Consider the following 20,621-nt stretch of genomic DNA (forward strand, 5'->3'; position numbering starts at 1 on the left):
CCTATTTCACTTAGCTGGTTCATATGGCAATTTTTTTTTAAGTTTTAAGGAACCCCCACACTGTGTTCCACCAACTTATATTCCCACCAACAGCGCACAAGGGTTCCCTTTTCCCCACACCCTCATTGACTCTTGTTATCTCTTATCTTTTTGATTATGGTTACTCTAACAGGTATGAGGTGATATTTCATTGTGGTTTTGATTTACATTTCCCTGATGATTAGTGCTGTCAAGCACCTTCTCCTGTATCTGTTGGCCATTTATGATTTTCTTCAAAAAATGTCTATTCAGGTTCTTTGCCCATTTTTAATTGAACTATTTTTTTTTAATATATTTTGCGGGATCCCTGGGTGGCGCAGCGGTTTGGCGCCTGCCTTTGGCCCAGGGCGCGATCCTGGAGAGCCAGGATCGAATCCCACGTCGGGCTCCCGGTGCATGGAGCCTGCTTCTCCCTCTGCCTGTGTCTCTGCCTCTTTCTCTTTCTCTCTCTGTGACTATCATAAATAAATAAAAATTAAAAAGTATATATATATATTTTGCTATTGGGACGCCTGGATGGCTCAGTTGTTGAGCGTCTGCCTTCCCCTCAGGGCATGTTCCTGGAATCCCGTGATCAAGTTCCGCATCGGGCTCCCGACATGGAGCCTGCTTCTCCCTCTGCCTATGTCTCTGCCTCTCTATCTCTCTGTGTCTCTCATAAATAAAATTTAAAAATCTTAAAAATATATATATTTTTTGCTATTAAGTTGTAGGAATTCCTTATATATTTTGGATATTAGCCCCTTGTCAGAGATATGATTCAGAAATATTTTCTCTCATCCTATAGATTGCCTTTACATTTTGTTGATTGTTTCTTTTGCTGTGCAGAAGCTTTTGAATTTGATGTGGTCCCCACTTGTCTATTTTTTATATCGTTGTTTGTGCTTTTGGTATCATGCCCAGGAAAGCACTGCCAAGACCAATGTCAAGAAGCTTTTTTCCTATGTTTTGCTCTAGAAATTTTACACTTTCAGGTCTTATGTGTAAGTCTATAATCAATTTCATGTTTATTTTTGTGAGTGGTGTAAGATAGGGCTCCAATTTAATTCTTCTGCTTATGGTTATCCAGTTTTCTCCACACCATTGACTGAAGGGATTACCCTTTCCCCAGTAAGCATTTCTGGCTCCGGTGTCAAATGTTATTGTGAAAGTTTATTTCTGGGCTCTTGATTCTGTTCCATTGGTCATTGTGTCGATTTTTATGCCAGTACCACGTTGTTTTGATTACAATAGCTTTATACTAGAGTTTGAAATCAGGAAATGTGATGCCTCCAACTTTGTTCTCTCTCAGAATTGCTTTGGCTGTTTGGGGTCTTTTGTGGTTCCACACAAATGTTAGGATTGTTTGTTCTATTTCTGTGAAAAATGCCATTAGAATTTTTTTAGGGATTGTATTGAATCTGTAGATAGCTTTGGCTAGTGTGGACACTTTAACAATATATTAATATTTCTAATTCGTGAGCACAAAATATCTTTACATCTATTTGAATCTTCTTAAATTTCTTTCATCAAAAAAAAAATTTCTTTCATCAAAGTCTTATAGTTTTCAGTATACAGATATTTCACCTCCTTGCTTAAATTTATTACCAAGCATTTTATTATTTTTGATGCTATTGTGAATGGGATTGTTTATTTCTTTTTCAGATGCTTTGTTGTTAGTGTATAGAAACCCAACTATTTTCTGTATGTTGATTTTGTATCCTGCAACTTTACTAGAATCTGTTGATTACTTCTAGCAGTTTTTTGGATAATCTTTATGATTTTCTATATATAAGATCATATTATTTGCAAACAAAGACAATTTTATTTCTTCCTTTCCATTTTGGATGCCTTTTATTTCTTGTCCTTGATTCATTGCTAAGAGCACTTCTTTTTTAAAAAAAGATTTATTTATCTTTAGAGAGAGAGCATGGGTGGAGGGACAGAAGAAGAAGGAGAGAGTCTCAAGCACTCTGTCCTGTCAGGGGAGCCCCACACAGGGGCTAGATTCCACCACCCCAGAGGAAACCAAGAGTTGGACACCCGACTGTGTGGTGGAGATAACCCACTATGAGCACTTCTTAATAAACATCCTGCAATAGCTATAAACTCCATCTCAGAGTCAGTTGCCTGGAGAACCAAACCTACTACAGGCAACTTTCATTTTAATTATCCAAAGATTGGTACACTCACACACAGAGCCACACACATATATTATTGCTTGTTGATTGGCCCAGATGTGAGCACCTGACCCAGGATGGACCAATGAGAGTCTTTCCCTGGGGGTATTGAACTTGGGAATCCGTTTAAGTTGCTGCCCCTCTGTCAAAAAACCTGGAAAATAGGAAGAGTAGGAAAGAGTAACACAGTATTTGTGATTGCTCATGCCTCACATGTCTCCAAGGGAACCTAGAATCATGATGAACACCTGGAGATAGGGGCCCTTCAAAGGTTTTTTATGTTAATGATTGATGATTTTGTTGTGTACACCTGGAGCAGTGGACCATTCTGTACTAGCTTGTCCATATTGCTTTGCACAAACATCAAGATTGATGATGCGCACCAAAAGGGAACCAGCTGTCCAGATGGTCCTTGAGGAGGGATAAAGGCAGCATGAATGTCCATTTTCTGGGCTACGTGGCAAAGGAGGAAGCTGGCATGCTTATCTGTCTGAAACATGCATTCTGCCCTCAGGACAACCATGCATCTGTCCTCTCCAAACTCTACACTGAACCCAGCAAATCTCCTGCAGTCTTTTGATTTTAGAGCCAGACCAGAAAATAGCAAATGGCAACCTAGGGACAGTAATATCTCTGCCTTGGCAATCATTTTTCCTCCAAAGGCCCATCTACCACAAGAGCTCAGAACACATCTTACTGCCTCAGAATCATCTTGGTTACACACATTTCTATTACTTACAGGTGAATTTTGAACCTAGGACCTCTTTGAACCCCTTTCCAGTCAAAAAAGTTTCTCTAAAAAAGGTAGAGACAGTGCTCACAAATATCCAAATCATACATCAGGGAATTCTTTTTTTTAAGATTTTATTTATTTTTTAAAAAATTTTATTTATTCATTCATGAGAGACATGGAGAGAGAAAGAGGCAGAGACACAGGCAGAGGGAGAAGCAGGCTCCATGCAGGGAGCCCGATGTGGGACTCGATCCCAGGGCTCTGGGATCATGCTCTGAGCCAAAAGCAGAGGCTCAACCTCTGAGCCACCAAGGCGTCCCTTTCAACATGACTTTGTCTCCTCTTCGGCCCAAAGTACCACTAGAGCATGGCAGCCACGGGTGGCTGACTTTAACTGACGTTTGGGGGAAATGAAAGCCAGTCACAACACAGCAAGAAATAACTTGAAATTCACACCAGATATTATGGTCTCTAGAAAGTTACTGGCCATTCTCCACCATATGGGGTCTTTTTGTTCATGATGTTTTTTCATGGACCCTGATGTCCTGCCATGTTCCTGGGACCTTGTGCTCTCTTCATTGACCATATTATGTTTTCTCTTTTTTTCTCTGTACCTAAAAAGTTCACCTCCTCACTCTAGCAGCTCTGAAATTCTAAATGCCTCCTACTTTATTGTGTAATCCCTCACACATCCCAGGAAACAAGTTCCTCCTCAAAACATTTTCTTCATTTGGCTTCTAAGACACTACATTCTCCTGGTTTTCTTCCTTCCTTACTGGCCACTCCTCAGCTTCCCTTTACTGGCTCCTTGTCCTCTCTCTGACTTCTAAACACCAAGGTGTCCCAGGGCTGAGATTTTAGGCCTCTTTTCTATCTTTACTCATTCCTGAATGATCTAATCCAGTCTAATGGGTACACTTACCCTCTATATGCTAATGATTCTCAAATGTATATCTTCTGCTCTGACCTCTAGGCTCATATGCCCAATTGCCTACTCAGCTTCTTCATTTTGATATCTAACAAGCATCTTGAAGTAAATCTTTCCAAAACTGAATTTTGCATTACTCCCAAATTTGTCCCTATCTCAGTGAATGCCAGCTCCATTCTTCCAGTTGCTTAGGCCAAAACCTTGGAGCCATCCTTGACTCTTGTCTTTCTCTCCCACCTCACATTTCTCCTGGTAGGAAATCCTGCCTGCTCTGATTTCAAAGTATATGCTGGCCCTGGCTACCCCTCCCATCCTCTAACACTAGATTCCTGATAGCCTCCTTGATGGTCCACTGCGGTTGATCCCATCTGGTCTGACCTGTTGATACAGCCAGACTGATCTCCCCATTGTCCCTTAATGAAAGAAACTCTCATCATGGGGTCTGTGCACTCATTGTTCCCCTTACTGAAATGTTCTGCCCTCAGATCACAGTATAGTATCCTGCCTCTGTTCATGTTGCAGTGCAAATGGCACCTCCTCAGAGAGGCCTCCTTGACCACCTTTTCTAAAAAGAGCACCCACATCAGAATGATTCTGTCAGGGATCCCTGGGTGGCTCAGCGGTTTGGAGCCTGCCTTTGGCCCAGGGCGTGATCCTGGAAGCCCTGGATCGAGTCCCACATCGGGCTCCCTGCATGGAGCCTACTTCTCCCTCTGCCTGTGTGTCTGCCTCTCTCTCTGTGTGTGTCTCTCATGAATAAATAAATAAAATATTTAAAAAAAAGAATGATTCTGTCATTCTGTCAAAGATTCTATAATCCTTGACACTGCTTTCTTTCCCTTCATGGTACTTACCCTGACATTGGATTACATTGTTCATTTTTGCATTGTCTCTCTCCCCATGAGGGCAGGAACCGATCTGTTTTGTTTATGGCTATATTCCTGTAATCTGGACTAGGAATTAACACAGAAGAGGAGCTCCACACATTCTTGTTAACTCTCTTAGTTTATGTTATGCCCTTCCAAGTTCTTCCCCACTTGGAATATACCATCAAGGCTCCTACAGGTGCTTTCTTTACCACAAGACACAGCCATCTCTAAGATGAAGTTTATTCCCCTCTGGAATGCAGTTATACACACACACACACACACACACACACACACACACTTATGGAGCACATGCTTCAGATAAACTCACAGAAGTAAAATTACTAAGTCATGAGCCAAATTTCCAAATTACCTTCTAGAGAGGTGAACACTAATCGCTCTTCCATCAGTAGTGCTCTCTCTATTCCAGTGTATTCTGGGTCTCCAGGCAAATGGTGATGATGATGATGATGATGATTTATGTTCCCCTTACTCTTCGTTAACTAGAAAAGAAATGGATCTCTGTAAGGGCAGGGAAACCGCTGAGTTATCATGCCACTGTTGAGGGTCCTGGAGTATGCTGACTTTGGGAAGTAAAGATGTTCTCTGGCAGCTTCCACATCTGAAATTATGGCCTCACCAACACCTTAAATTGTTTTTTTTTTCTATGATGCCAAGTCATGTTCTTCCATTAATTAATTCATTTCACTATTACTTTTGAGCATCTGTTTTATATGTAAGCCCTAAACATTTGCCAAACTGAAAAATATCCCTTAAGATAATGAAATCTGCAACCATCATGGTGTGCAGGAGTTTACAAAGTGCTTTCACTTCCGTTATCTCATTTGGACTATACAAAAGCCAACTAGGAACAGTTCTGCCCCTTTTAAGGTGAGGGAACGAGAGGCACAGAGGGCAAGGATTTGCCACAGGTTACATATGACATATGAGTCAAAGCCACAACCAGGAACCCTCTGAGCTCCTCCACACATGCCACCCCCTCCATATGACAATATCCTGCCAGGTCCAACACCACCAAAAGCAGGTGTACTTAGCCATAGTAAAAAGGATGGCATACTTATGCCTTTTAATTTCTGCGCTGAGGGACATCAGAATGGAAGAATTACTTAAAAATGGCTTCTGCAGGTGATGCCATGTCCTCTATCATGGCAGTGGGGGCTGTACTGAATTGCACAATGGTGCCTTGATTAAGTCAGGGAATGACAGTTTCCTAGAAGCTCCTCCCTTGTATGATTCTGGGTTAGAGTTGGCCAAAAGAGGAACTTGTGTGGGAATTGTAGGGCAGAAGGTGAGAGCAGTCACTAGGTTTGGCAGGTTTTCCCATCAGACCCAGTGATGGTCAGAAACAGAGGTGCCCGGCATATTCCAACTTATCGGCTCTCTCCCGGCTTCACCTCCAGCTCCCATTTCATACTGTTGGCCTGGTTAGCCCAACAGCTGCCTCAGGCCCACCGCCAGGAACTTGTCTGTAGCCACACACACACTGTAGCAGGAGTTACACAGAGGCCACAGCCTCCATAAACCCCTCCACGAACAATCCCTCCACTGCCCGGCTTGGGCAGCTGAATGCACTTGGCTTCTTGAACTTTTCCTGAAAGCTCTGAAGCTCCAACTGCACCAATGCTTCCGGTGGTGGCTAATGAATCTCTGATCCTCTGACTCGTCCTTCCAGACATTCACTTCCCCCAGCACTTCTCACATCTGTGAGAGGTTTTATTCCTAGAATACTCATGGTGGCTCTGCTTCCCTGTCTGAATCCTGACTGATATAATACTTGCAGATTTTGCTTTACTTGAAACGAAAAATAACATAAGAAAAAAAAATGTTCCAGATTGTAAGGCAGAATTCCACCTTCTATTTAGAATCTGTATATCTCAGATGCTAATTTATAGACGGTGGGCGTGAAGGGAAAAAAGGAAGGGAGATTATTAAGTGAACTAGTGGAGGATGAATAATGTATGCCTTACATATAGACCAAAGTGAGAAAGGAAATGAGAAAGAAGAATCAAGAAGATTTACTTTCTCTATTTTGTTTTTATAAGATAAATGGGTGGAAGAGAGATGAAGAAATTGGAAGTGATATTATTTTTGTAGTCTGAAAATTTTCCATCAAGCTTTACCATATTTCTGTAGGACATAGTCAAAGAATTAGTCCAGTCTCTATCCTCTAAGTAACCATCCTTTGTGAATTGCAAGAGAAGGGAGTGATTCTTATCTAGTAAATCTGGGGGGGGGGGGTTAACATAAAATATCAAATTACATGTGAACAGGAGCAAAGATGATGTCCAAGGACACTTAAACATACAATCCAACAGGATGATATCCACCTGATAGTGCTGAGGCCTACAATGAAGGCTTTAATGTTTGGCTTTTTAAATTTTTATTTGGAGAGATACAGCAAGAGAGAGCATGAGCAGGAAGGAGAGGGAGAAGCAGGCTCCCTGTGGGAAGTTCCACATGGGGCTCTATCCCAGGACCTATGGACCATGACCTGAGCACAGCCAAAGGCAGACGCTTAACCAGCTGAGCCACCCAGACACTCTAAGGCTTTGATGTTAAATAAATATGTCAAAGATCTCCTTTCTCCTCCCTATCCTAACTCCCTCTCTTTGAAACAATCACAGAAAGGAAGTTTTTAAAACAATTTCCAATAGAGAACAATTTTGAAATTCAACATTCTCTTCAAAGGAGACAGCAGGTGTGTAGAACAGACATTCTGTGGCATTGTTCCTTCAAAAATCAGACTTGTTGTCGGGCTCCCGGTGCATGGAGCCTGCTTCTCCCTCTGCCTATGTCTCTGCCTCTCTCTCTCTCTCTCTCTGTGTGTGACTATCATAAATAAATAAAAATTTTTAAAAAATCAGACTTGTTCATCCCCCTTCCATCCTCACACAGTGAATGGGTTCTTTAAAATATGCCCGCCTCAGGTGGCTGGTCATTTTATCAAATAAAAGGTGGCAGACTTTGCCAATTTCCTTTCCCTACTCTGAATTAATAAGCCCGGCTCACAGAGCAGTAAAATTTTATTTCCACCAAGTAAATATAGATTGTTTTCTCCTTGGCTGCTGTTTAAAAACTGTCTCACTCTCACTCGCGTCCAGAGCATGCACCTATTCCTGCAGCACTGATGTTTGACAAGTGGCCAAAGCATAGGAAATGTTGCAAGTCAGTCCTCACCAAATGGATTCCCCCTCTGCCACTGTATAAGCCAGAGAACTACCAGCTCATTCTCAAGGACACAAAGAAGGTATCTTCTCTACTCCCTGGAGCCCCAGGGACCCAAACTCTTGGCTCTGCATGTGGTTTCACCTCCAACTTGTTAAATATTGAAAAACAAAACAAAACAAAAAAGAAATTTCCGGGGCACCTGGGTAGCTCAGTGGTTGAACATCTACCTTTGGCTCAGGTCCTGATCCCGGGGTTCTGGGATTGAATCCTGCCTCAGGCTCCCCACAGGGAGCCTGCTTCTCCCTCTGCCTATGTCTCTGCCTCTCTCTGTGTGTCTTTCATGAATAAATAAACAAAATCTTTTAAAAAAAATTTGCCGAGTACATTTGAGGGTCTAATTGGTTTTATTAAGTGATTCAGGAATCAGGTAGCATCTCATCTAGTAGAAAGGTAGAAAATTGCACAAAACAGAAGGTTTCTATGGGCTGGCAAGGTGGTTGCAAGAAAGTATTAGCAAAAGAAAAGAAGGATTGTTTCAGGCCAGGAGGCCTTCTTTCTGCAGGGAAAAGCTGGGAGAGTTTTTATCATGCAAAGTACTTCACTTGTGCAGATCCAGAAATTTCAGATTGACTGTTCAAAGACCACATACCTGGGGTGCCTATCTGGCTCAGTCTGTAGGACTTGCAACTGTTGATCTTGGGGTTATGAGTTTAAGCCCCATGTTGGGTGTAGAGATTACTCAAAACAAACAAACAAAGACCACATTTCCAGAAGAGGTTGAAACTGTGAGTCTTGGGGGCAAGTTTTGCTGTCAAGGGGGCAAATGACTCCATTTTGGGCTTGTTTCATGGGTTTACAGCTGCAAGCCTGTAATTGTTTCCTGGGGCCCACTGTAACAATTAACATAAACCTGGTGACTTCAAACAACAGACATTTAAACTCTCATAGTCTGGAGGCTAAAAGTCCAAAATCAAGGTGTTTAAAGGGCCATGCTTCTTCTAGCTTCTGATGGTTGCCAACATTCCCTTGTGTTCCTTGGCTTGTGGCCACATCACTCTAATCTTTCTATCCATGTTCACATCTTCAACTCTGTGTGTCTGCGTCTTCTCCTGTCTGTCCTCTTCTGTCTGCCTCTAATCTCTCTGTGCCTTTCCCTTCTAAGGACATTTGTCATTGGAATTTAGCACCCACTCAGATAATTCAGGGTGATCTCTGCATCTTGAGCTCCTTAATTACATCTGCGAAGAACTTTTTACCAAACAAGGTAATATTCACAGGTTCCAGGGTTTAGGACATGGACACATCTTTTGGGGGCCACCATTCAATCCACTACAAGACCTTACCTCTCTTTCTTTGCCTGACTGTTTAAGAGTTTTCAACCCGTCACCACAGTGCTATACTCATTAACATTGCCTGTTGTATTCAGAAATGAGGCTTCACAGCAGGAAGGGCTGCATTTTGCTCAGGAATCCCACTAAAGTGATTCATCCCAAGTTTTTTTCTCTCAACACTGGAGTCTCTACATCTTTTCCTCCAGCCACTCTACCTTCACTCAACTTTGCTGGCTCCAGTCTTCTGTTCCTGTGACTAGAAATCTTCTGTCCCCTTCCCATACAGAGCAGTAGAGCCTAATCCAGTCACTCTAAATTTATGTCTCCATATCCACCCTCCTCAAAGGATCCTCCAGTTACCAAAATCCATTTGGTGGTATTGAAGGGAAAGGTGTTCAGTAAGTTTTGTCCTTTTTAGGATTTTTTTTTTTTTAGGATTTTTTTTAAAGTTTAGTTTATTGAGATGAATTTTGCATAGCATGAAATGAACCATCTTTAAGTATACAATTCAGTGGCATTTTTTAAAATTTATTTATTTTTATTAAAGGTTTTATTTATTTATTCATGAGAGACAGAGAGAGACAGAGAGAGGCAGAGACACAGGCAGAGAGACAAGCAGGCTCCATGCAGAGAGCCTGACGTGGGACGTGATCCGGGGTCTCCAGGATCACACCCCAGGCCAAAGGCGGCGCTAAACCGCTGAGCCACCCGGGCTGCCCTTCAGTGGCATTTAGTACATTCACAGTGTTGTGTAGCCAATCACCTGTATCTAAATCCGATACATTTTCATTATCCCGTGAGAAGACCTATACCCATTAAAACAGTCATTTCCATTCCCTCCCTCCCAAGCCTTAAGTAATCACTACTTTCTGTTTGTATAGAGCTGCCTATTCTAGACATTACATGTAAATGGAAGCATACAATATGTAGTCCTTTATATCTGTTTTTTTTTTCATTTAGCATAAAGTTTCCAAGATTCATTTATATCATAGCATGTATCAGTACTTCATTCCTTTTTAAGGCTAAATAAAATTCCATTGTAGGATAGATATGCCACATTTCCTTTATTCATTCATCTGTTGATGGTTAGGTTTATTTTTTAGTATTCCTTATTGCAGAGTTTCATTCACTGGTTTCGCAAGTATTTACTGAATGATAACTATGTGCTAGGCACAGTACAAGGAACAGGCCATATAGCACCTGACAAAGCAGACCAAAAATATCTGCACGCATGAAGCTTACGTTCTGGTGGAGGAGACATGATAGATAAGACAAACAACTGAAACACTTAGATTGCTAAATCAAAGTGCGGAAGAGGAGAGAAGGGTTGGACAGTGACTAGAAGGGGCCACTTAAGGAAATTTTGAGGGGGTGATTAGTCATTTCCTGTTTCTTGAACTAGGTGCTACATGGGCATGCTCAGTTTGTGCAGAGTAAGTGAACTTGGACTTAAGATTTGTGCACTGCGGGGTGCCTGGCTGGTTCCGTCTGTAAAGCACGCAACTCTTGATCTTGGGGACGTGAGTTCAAGCCCCACATTAGGCATAGAGTTTACTTTAAAAAAAAAAGATTCGTGTACTTCTCTGTATATATGTTACACCACAATAAAAAAATGTTTAAGCCAACGTGCTTCAATATCCTTTATTTTATTTTATTTTTTAAGATTTTATTTATTTATTTGAGAGAAAGAGCACACAAGCATCAGGGAGAGAGGTAGAGAGAGAAGCAGACTCCCTACTGAACAGGGAGCCCAACACAGGGCTCCATCCCAGGACCCTGGGATCATGACCTGACTGAAGGCAGACACCTAACCTACTGAGCCTACAGGCATCTCCTTCCATTTCCTTTCAAAGGCAGCTTGTTGCATCTATCTCTGGTGCTGACTCTTAATAAAATGAATGTGTCAAACCAGATGGTTTTGCTACCTAGGGGATCCAGCTAAATCCCTGACACTGTTCTTGGGTGGGTTAAGGATGCCACCAGATCATGATGCTGTTTTCAGCATTCTACCATTCGCTTACATCCTTTGGGTTTCTGGATCATTCCAGCTCTCTATAAAACCATTACTGTCAGTGGACAGCCAGAGTTTACAATGACCATGATGGCAATTTCAGCTCATTACCTTCTTTTAAAGCTCATTTCTGCCATTATCTTGAGCCTAATTTGGCTCTTTTTACAATGCTGACCTTAACAAGAACAAAATTTTTATTTTGGGGAAAGAATAACTGTGGAATCACAGGACTGGAGGAGGACAGAAACAGATTATAATGAAAGGTAATTATGTACACAGAGGAAAGGGTCACCCTTGGTTATCAATTAAAGAAAATGGTTGAGATTTCTATGCAGTACAACTCAACCTAAATCAGGAAGCAGTCCCTAGTGGGCAGTTAAATTGAAATGATTTGAGGGAAAGATGGATGAGTAATAAAAATTGGCCTTAAGTAGGGTCTATACCTCCTACACATGTATAACAATTTAGAATTTATTCAGCCAGAATTCTGTGACCACAGACACAAGGTAACTTGATTTGCCCAGAGTGTGATGAAGGACACATCCTTCATTATGTGAGTTGTTATTACGCCTCCATTATAACTTAGATGAGTTTGAGATATAAAGGTGACGGTGACATATACTGATGGAGAGGCTGCGTCCAAGTTGGAAACATGTCCTTGACAATGTTTTTGAGAGAAGAAAAGAAGGGGAGTACATTGAGTCTTAGATAAGTCAGAATCAAAGAAGACTTTCATTAATACAAATAGGATTTTTTTTTAATTTGAGAAAGAGAGAGAGAGAATACAAGTGAGAGGGGCCGAGGGAGAGGGATAGAGAATCCCAAGCAGATTCTATGCTGAGTGCAGAGCCCAATGCAGGACTTAGTCTCATGATCCATGTCATCATGACCTGAGCAGAAACCAAGAGTCTAACACTCAACCAACTGTGCCACCCAGGCACCCCTATTCATACAAATAGGAAGGAAGTTGGCCAAGATAGTCAAGAGGGATGAGTATGATTTAGGTAAGAGAGAAGACTGCAGAAACACTGATCTCACTGCCAAGGTGGTGAGAAATGTTTGTGGAGAGATATCTGAGTATGTACTTCAGAGAACTGCTAGAGACAGGGCTGCCAGAAAATTTAATTCTGGCCTAGAGTTAGTGCCAAAAGGGGTGAGATGTCCCTACCCACCAGCTCTAAGAACTAGTCATACAGCTGGAGGGAAAAGGAGGTCAGAAATGAAAATATCTGACATGCATATTAAATTGTGTTAAACTCTATTCAGGGACTAGGCAAAGCTCCAGTGATTCACAGACCAAGAAGATATAGCTTACAGATCAAACTTCCTCACCTTTTGGTAAGACAGATGCATCAGTGATGAAAACAGAACAAGTGAAGTCCTGAATGAGACTATGAGGATGCAGCCTATAGAGGAGATAGACCTTTAATTCCTCAGGTCATGTGGTAGAAAAGACAAGAGGACACCATAGGGGTCATTGCCTAAAACAGAGATGCCTACAAACATTCTTTTCTCAGTTCTCACTAACATGTGGGCACCAGTTTGATAAACAGTGTTGTGATGGAATCCCTGGGTGGCTCATCAGTTTAACACCTGCCTTCAGCCCAGGGTGTGATCCTGGAGTCCCGGAATCAAGTCCCACATCAGGCTCCCTGCATGGAGCCTGCTTCTCTCCCTGCCTGTGTCTCTGCCTCTGTGTGTGTGTGTGTGTGTGTGTGTGTGTCTCATGAATAAATAAATAAAATCTTAAAAAAAAAAACAAAAAAAAAAAACAGTGTTGTGAAACTATACCTAACTAGAAAGTGAGATGCAAGGTAAATATCAGAGGTCACCAGATGATGTTCCTGTGCGATCCTTGTAGACATTTATTTCACCTGCTTGGGCTCAGTCAACTAATAAAACCTTCCTATTCATACAGTGCTTTATTGTGAACAAAGTACTCTAGTGTTGTATTTCATTGGATCATTTCCTCAAATCCTCATAAGGAGAGATGCCCTAAAGGCCCAAGCCTATGAGAAATAAGGAGTCCAAGAAGGTAGTTACTCTGGAAGTTCCCAGCTTTGCCAGTTAAGGTCAGTGTAGCACTCTGAGGCTGTTAATCACTCCTAGGTTCAAAGATCAAGGAGATAGAGTGGTAACTAGAACCCAGAAGGGAGTCTCATACAGAGAAAGAAAGGGCTACCTTGATAAGAGCTGTGGCCTTTCCCCACAGCCAAACTGAGGGGATCCTGTAGACAGCCAAGAAAATAGACCCCTACCTTCATTCTGCCTCCTTCCTTTGATCTCTTGCTGGGGCTCCGCATTGGCCAAACCGAAGCAGAGAAACAGAAAGCAGGGTACAGGAGAATGGAGAGTGGGTCTGAAGGACCAATAAAAAGCTCTGGCACTACTTGAGCAATTAGGATTTTCTTCATTAATTGATCCCTTCTTCTATGATTTTCTCCATTATATTCTTTTTTTAGAGAGAGAGAAAATCCTAAGCAGGTTCCATGCCCAGTATAGAGCCTGACACATGGCTTAGTCCCACTGACCTGAGCCAAAATCAAGAGTCAGACACTTAATCAACTGAGCCACCCAGGTGCCCTTTTCCGTATTTTAGAGGTGAAAAATCGTGACAAACAGAGGTTAAGTGACTTTGCCAAGGTTATGGCATAACATATGCTTATGTTAATACATAAGAGGGCCACAATGTGAATCAGGTTTGCTGACATCAGAGCTTGCTCTCTTAGTCACCACCCTATCCTGCTTCCACAACCTCAAAAAGCCTTCATATGATTAAGGCAGTTATAAGAATAAAATGAGATGGCACAGGGGATGCTCTTGCGGTATAGGAGGTGTTGCTCTTGTCAGCCTCTGAAACCCATGAAACCAAAACAGAAAGACAGATTGTCTTCAGGGACCTACAGAAACAAGGGCATTGATGAAGCTGGCCAGTAGCTTTGGTAGGGAGTAACTTAAAGAGAGGGAAAGGAAACTGATCTAAGAACCAGTTGCCAGAGGCTGACCCACCTGGAGCAGCAGAGGAGAGGCAGAGAAATTCCCCAGTAACAGCTTATGATGTCACCACAGGGAAGACGGCTGAGGTGCACAGGCAAGCAAAGGTGTGGACTCTGGGCAAGCTGCCATGGGCCACCAGGCAAACACCTCTAGTTTCATCAAAAGTAGAACTGACTAATTAGAAACATAACTACAGATAGTCCCCAACTTATGATGGTTCAACTTACAACTTTTTGACTTGACGATGGGATGAAAGTGATATATAGAAACTGTACTTTGAATTTGGAAGTTTGATCTTTTCCTAGCCTAGCAAGATGGAATAGGATACTCTCTCATGATGCTAACAGCTAGCCACAGCTCCCAGTCAGCCATGCAATCACGAGGGTGAACAACCAATACACTTACTGTTTTATACCCATGTGACCATTCTGTTTTTCATTTTCAATACAGTATCCCATTAATTACATGAGATATTCAACACTTCATTATGAATGAGCCTTTGTGTGAGATGATTTTGCCCAACTGGAGGCTAATGGATATGTTCTGAGCACATTTAAGGTAGACTAGGCTAAGCTATGATGTAGGGTAGGGTGGGTGTAGTAAATGCATATCTGATTTAAGGTATTTTCAGCTTACACTCGGTTTATCAGGATGTAACGCCACCATAAGTTGAGGAAGATCTGCATACCTCAAAGACACTGCAGATGTTTTAGCAAAGCCAGGGGTGGGGAGTGGGGGGATGGGAATCAGGGCATCAACCCAACTCAAAGGAGCAGCGGTTAGATCTTGGGGGCAAGAGAGATATTTAGCATAATAACTGGGGGCAAGCCAGTTGAGGGCAAGAGAGATATTCAGCATAATATATGGCTTTCCACAGGGGTCAGTCCTCTCCTTACACCCACATTAAAATTTTACTCTGACCTATCCTGCTCACTGATTTTGCATGATTTTCCCACAACTCAAAGAGGGGAGGAGTGCCAGGCTCATGTTTATTTATGTAGCCCTGGAAAATGTGTTTTACATATGTCTGCTTATTTAAATACCAATCAACCTATGAGCAAATACAAGTTCTCTTTTAGCGGAATTCAAGGCTCAGAGTTTAGGTTATTTCCCACAGTTACACTCCATTACTGGGGAAACCGAGTTTCCAAGTCAGGGCCATCAGATGCCAGTACCTGTGCTATTTATTTAAAGTGACCCTAATATATTCTGTATTTCAGAAATTCAGAAAGTGAAATTCAAAGGAGGGTAGTCCACATGGAGAAGAAAGAAAGTGGACACCAAAGTGCCATACGGAAGGGCAGGGGCTATGCAAATCTGTCAAGAATACCTCAGGATCTTAACTGAAAACAAACTGAGCATGAGCCATAAAATATAGCAACATGGCTTTGAAAAGGTCTGCCACAACAATAGTTCTTTGATTTTATTGCATAGTTTGCACATCATTTTTAAAACTATTTATTATGAAAATTAACAAATAAACACACAAGTAAAGAACACAACAAACCCCCATGTGCATCTCACCCAGCTCTGATACTCTTTCACATTTGTCACATTTGTCACATTTGTCACATTGCCATCACCTGTGAGAACCTGATGAAAACCAAGGACTGCCACCCCTTACCCCTGTGAAGACAATGCTCAGATACACAACTGTGCATACCTTTCCAGAGCATTTGGTGGACTCCCTGAGATGCATTCACGGATCTCCTGGGACACACGGATTCTAGGTTAGGAGCTCTGGGCTGCAAGGATGCAGTAACCTTGCAGTATACAGAGACTCCACTCCAATCCAATCCATCAGCATGTTCTTTTGACCCACCAAATAGATCTCCAGTAGGTCCACTTCTCTCATCTTCTGCTGCCACCATCTTCTGCCTGGACTCCTCTGAGAGCCTCCTAATTGGTCTCCCTGCTCCATTCTCGCCCATCCTACAATCCATTCTTTTTTTTTTTTTAATTTTTATTTATTTATTTATTTATTTATTTATTTATTTATTTATTTATGATAGTCACGCAGAGAGAGAGAGACAGGCAGAGGGAGAAGCAGGCTCCATGCACCAGGAGCCCGTCGTGAGAAGCAGGCTCCATGCACCGGGAGCCCGACGTGGGATTCGATCCCGGGTCTCCAGGATCGTGCCCTGGGCCAAAGACAGGCGCTAAACCGCTGCGCCACCCAGGGATCCCCTTACAATCCAGCAGCCAGAAGCCTGAATCAAACTGTGTCATTTACTTGCTTGAAGCCCTTTGAAGGGTTCCACTTGCTCTCTGAATGAAACCTAAAGCACTTAGCCTGGGGTGCGGGACACTAAGAGCTTTTATTACCCCCCCCCCCCCACCCAAGGCTCATGTTTCTTTCATCTGCACTCACTCTCCAGTCACCTTAGCCCTTGTAGAGGGGCAAAAATAATTTTCCATCTACGCTTCAAGGTTCTTGGCTGAGACCCCCACAGTATAAAAGGCAGACAAACAGGTGAAAAAACAAACAGAAATGGGGATCCCTGGGTGGCTTAGCGGTTTGGCGCCTGCCTTCGGTCCAGGGCATGATTCTGGAATCCCGGGATCGAGTCCCACGTTGGGCTTCTTGCATGGAGCCTGCTTCTCCCTCTGTCTGTGTTCCTCTCTCCCTCTCTCTCTCTCTCTCTCTCTCTCTCATGAATAAATGAATAACATCTTTAAAAAAAAACACACAGAAGTTTAATAATGTGTTCATATACGTACATGCAAGAGAGACTCATGAAAACTGAGTTACTCCCCCAAAATACCTCAAGTGTCCATCTTAAATAACATCTCCAGCTAAAGACAAAAGAAGAATGTTGAGGGTGGGAGTCAGTTATGGGAGGTTATCAGTCAAAGCAGAGGTATGATTGCTATGCCAGTTTAAGTAACTGCCTTCTCCACTGATAAGAGTTTCTAGAGATTTAGTCATCATCCTCCTCCTGGCAAAGAGAGGGAGACACTCTTACAAATGGAGATTTTCCCCTTTAAATGTAAATGCCTCTTTCAAAAGGGTAACTTCTACTCTGCTTTCAAAGCTTTTCCTATGTCTACCGTTTCTTAAAAATAACCAGCTCAAGGAACACCTGGGTGGCTCTGTGGTTGAGTGCCTGCCTTCATGCCCGGGGCATGATCCTGGAGTCCCTGGACTGAGTCCCACATTGGGCTCCCTGCATGGAGCCTGCTTCTCTCTCTGCCTATGTCTCTGCCAATCTCTCTCTCTCTGTGTCTCTCATGAATAAACAAAAATCTTTTTTAAAAAAATAAATAAATAACAAGCTCGAGATAATGCTTATGCCAGGGAGGAATATTAGGGGGTGGCAAATTGTGCTCCCCTTCCCCTTCCAACAATCAGAACACATCAAGCTCTTTTCTTCCTCAGGTCCTTTGCACTTACTGTTCCCCAAACTCTGTAAGTCAAGTTCTTCCTCCATTTTCAACACAACTGGCTCCCTTGTATTTCAGCTTAAGTGTCTCCTCTTCTCTTGCCATCCTAGCCACAGTACCCTCCACTCCCCTCCTCGCACACACCCTGATGCTCCACCAGTGTTCTGTATGTTTTTCTTCACAGCACTTACTATAACTAGAATTATATTTATGGATTCAGTTGATCATTTGACATCTCTCAAGTAGGATATAAGATCAGGATAGGAGTTCTCTGATTTTTATTTTTATTTTATTTTATTTTTTTTAGGTCTCTGATTTCTTAACCTTCAGACCATCCTGCACCCAGAGCAGTTCCTGTCATAGGGTGGGCACTCAATAACTATTTGTGTGTATCATTAAACTTGCCTTGGGGCATCTGACTGGCTCAGTTGGTGGAGCATGCAAATCTTGGTCTCAGGGTCATGAGTTCAAGCCACATATTGGGTGTGGAGTCTACTTAAAAATAAATAAACATACAAACAAACAAACTTGCCTTCTGTCAAGATTAGACTTGATGAAAACCTTAGGACACTGTGTCAAGTCTAGTTTCCTAGACAAAGGAAAATGGTAAAGAACCTAAAGATACAGGAGGAGCTAAGGTAGTTTTATTCGTCAGCTTGGGCCACCATAACAAAACACCATAGACTGAGTGGCTTAAACAACAAAATTTTGGGGCACCTGGCTGGCTCGGTTGGTACAGCATGCAACTCTTGATCTCAGGGTCCCAAGTTCAAGCCCCATGTTGGGCATGCAGTCTACTTAAGAAAAGAAAGAAAGAAACAACAAAAATTTATTTTCTCCCAGTTCTGGAGGCTGGGATTCTGAAATTAGGATGGCAACGTGGTTGGGTTCAAGTGAGGACTCTCTTACTGGCTTGCAAATGACAGCATTCTCACTGTGGCCTCCCATAGTAAAGTGAGAGAGAAAGTGAACAAGTTTCCCAATGTATCCTCGTATAAGGGCACCAATTCCATCATGAGGGTCCCACCATCGTGAACCCATCTAATCCTAATTCCCTTCTAAAGACCCCATCTCTAAATATCATCACATTAGATGTTAGGGCTTTATTTTGCCCCTGTATTTCATATACACTGGTAGTAAAATCTAGAACCTTTCTCAGAGTTAGGTTTGATTTGGGGGCAAGAATACTTCATACGTGATGTTGTAAATTTCCATCAGGAGATACATAGTATTTCCCTTTTTAGTGATGTAGTAACCATTGATGATCAATGCCCAGGATCCATCACTTTATTAACTATTTGGGAAAAAAAAAACAACTATTTGGAAAATAGTAATAATCTAATTCAAAAGTTCTCAAGCATTTAGACCAGAATTCTTAATAGTTATTGAGGATTACAAAGAGGTTTTCCTTATGTAGAATATACCTATTGATATTTATCATATGCAATATTAAAACTGAGAAATTTTATTGGGTATCTGAGTGACTCAGTCGGATAACTGTCTGATTCTTGATTTCAGCTCAGGTCATGGTCTCAGGGTCATGGGATCCAGCCCTGAGCCAGGCTCCATGCTCAGCAGGGAGTCTACTTGAGATTCTCTCTCTTCCTCCCCCTCTTCCCCTCCCCACACCACATTTTCTCTCTAAAATAAATAAAATAAATCTTTTTTAAAAAACTGAGAAATTAAAAAAAAAAAAAAACTGAGAAATTTTAGGGACGCCTGGGAAGCTCAGTGGTTGGGTGGCTGCCTTCAGCTTAGGTCGTGATCCTGGGATCCAGGACCGAGTCCTACATCGGGCTCTGGCAAAGAGCCTACTTCTCCCTCTGCCTAGGTCTCTGCCTCTCTCTCTCTATGTCTCTCATGAATAAATAAATAAATCTTTAAAAAAAAAACTGAGAAATTTTAGAACATATATATATTAGTTCATTTAAAAATAATAAAAACCAGGGTGCCTGGGTGGTTAAGCATCTAACTCTTGACTTTGGCTCAGGTCATGAGATCAAGCCCCACATCAGGCTCTACAGAGTGTGGAGCCTGCTTAAGATTCACTCTGTCTTGGGATGCCTGGGTGGCTCAGTGGTTGAGCATCTGCCTTTGGCTCAGGGTGTGATCCTGGAGTCCTGGGATCGAGTCCCACATCAGGCTTCCTGCATGAGCCCTGCTTCTCCCTCTCCCTATGTCTCTGCCTCTCTCTGTGTCTCTTATGAATAAATAAGTAAAACATTTTTTTAAAAAGTAACAAAAACAAGTGGAGCATAAATAACATGTTTTATTAAAAATAATCGGGATCCCTGGGTGGCGCAGCGGTTTGGCGCCTGCCTTTGGCCCAGGGCGTGATCCTGGAGACCCGGGATCGAATCCCGCATCGGGCTCCCGGTGCATGGAGCCTGCTTCTCCCTCTGCCTGTGTCTCTGCCTCTCTCTCTCTGTGACTATCATGAATAAATAAAATCTTAAAAAAAAAAAAATAAAATAAAATAAAAATAAAATAAAAATAAAAATAACCATATTTTCCAAGACAAAATAACCATATTTTCCAAGAAATAAGTGGCACTATACATTGGTATAAATCTCTTTAACGTCTGGCTTAATGAAAGACAGCTAGATTCTCATATTTGCTTCTATATCCAATCTGTTGTATTATGTTGCTTTGCTTGAAGTATATGAAGAATATCTGGCATTACACAGATATGTAGTTAGAAAAGGAAAAGCATTTTAATAACCCCTACAAATAATTGTAGATTTTTTTTTAGGAAAGAAATTGTAGTTTCTTAAAAGTCAATAGTCTGATGTGGAATCTGAAATCACACCAGTATACTTTTTATACTGTTTCATTAAAATCTATCTTGTACTTTGAATGGTTCTTTTACCCATCCGTGATTTTGTAACATCATGCATTAGTCATTTCAAAAATATTGATTCATTGAGTTATGCAAATATTGCAAATGTTGACACATCTCATTACACAATATCTTTAAAAATCCC

The 20,621-nt window shown here is 41.9% G+C and overlaps 1 non-coding gene across 1 annotated transcript in view; it reads left to right on the forward strand.

Moving 5' to 3' along the window:
• The window catches only part of LOC102154834, a 259,915-nt gene extending 241,535 nt beyond the window's left edge, over window positions 1-18,380 (forward strand). The window contains exon 4 of the transcript XR_005386257.1: window positions 17,945-18,380. This is a non-coding gene — a transcript (uncharacterized LOC102154834). The remainder of the gene's footprint in view (window positions 1-17,944) is intronic.
• The last annotated feature ends 2,241 nt before the right edge of the window (window positions 18,381-20,621 follow it).

The sequence above is a fragment of the Canis lupus genome, chromosome X (assembly GCF_011100685.1).
Source record: "Canis lupus familiaris isolate Mischka breed German Shepherd chromosome X, alternate assembly UU_Cfam_GSD_1.0, whole genome shotgun sequence".
Classification (NCBI taxonomy): domain Eukaryota; kingdom Metazoa; phylum Chordata; class Mammalia; order Carnivora; family Canidae; genus Canis; species Canis lupus.